General features: G+C 30.9%; 1 protein-coding gene across 1 annotated transcript in view; it reads right to left on the minus strand.

Moving 5' to 3' along the window:
• LOC109546958 (cadherin-23) overlaps window positions 1-282 on the minus strand; it is a gene marked incomplete in the record, with an annotated part of 32,828 nt that overhangs the window by 29,007 nt on the left and 3,539 nt on the right.

Genomic DNA, 282 nt, shown 5'->3' on the forward strand with positions numbered 1-282 from the left:
TTACCAACATTTGGTAGACGCTAATACGTGACTATTCTCTTTTGGATAAATTTAGATTTCTTGTTACGTTTTGGATAAGCAAAAGAGTAGGCGAAAAAATGTTAAAATACTTAGATTCAAATACCTTTGACAATGAAAAATATAAACTCAAACGATTCATGGAAAGTAGCAGACTTGCATGTAAATGATTATTTATATACGGTATACCATAGGGGTTTTAGGAAAGATTATGTACAGGCTGAAAATTTGGAAACTTGTAATGGCTATATGGGAGAAACAATT

Source organism: Dendroctonus ponderosae, unplaced genomic scaffold (genome assembly GCF_020466585.1).
Source record: "Dendroctonus ponderosae isolate FM_Combo_2020 unplaced genomic scaffold, Dpon_F_20191213v2 Dpon_F_20191213_1, whole genome shotgun sequence".
Taxonomy (NCBI): domain Eukaryota; kingdom Metazoa; phylum Arthropoda; class Insecta; order Coleoptera; family Curculionidae; genus Dendroctonus; species Dendroctonus ponderosae.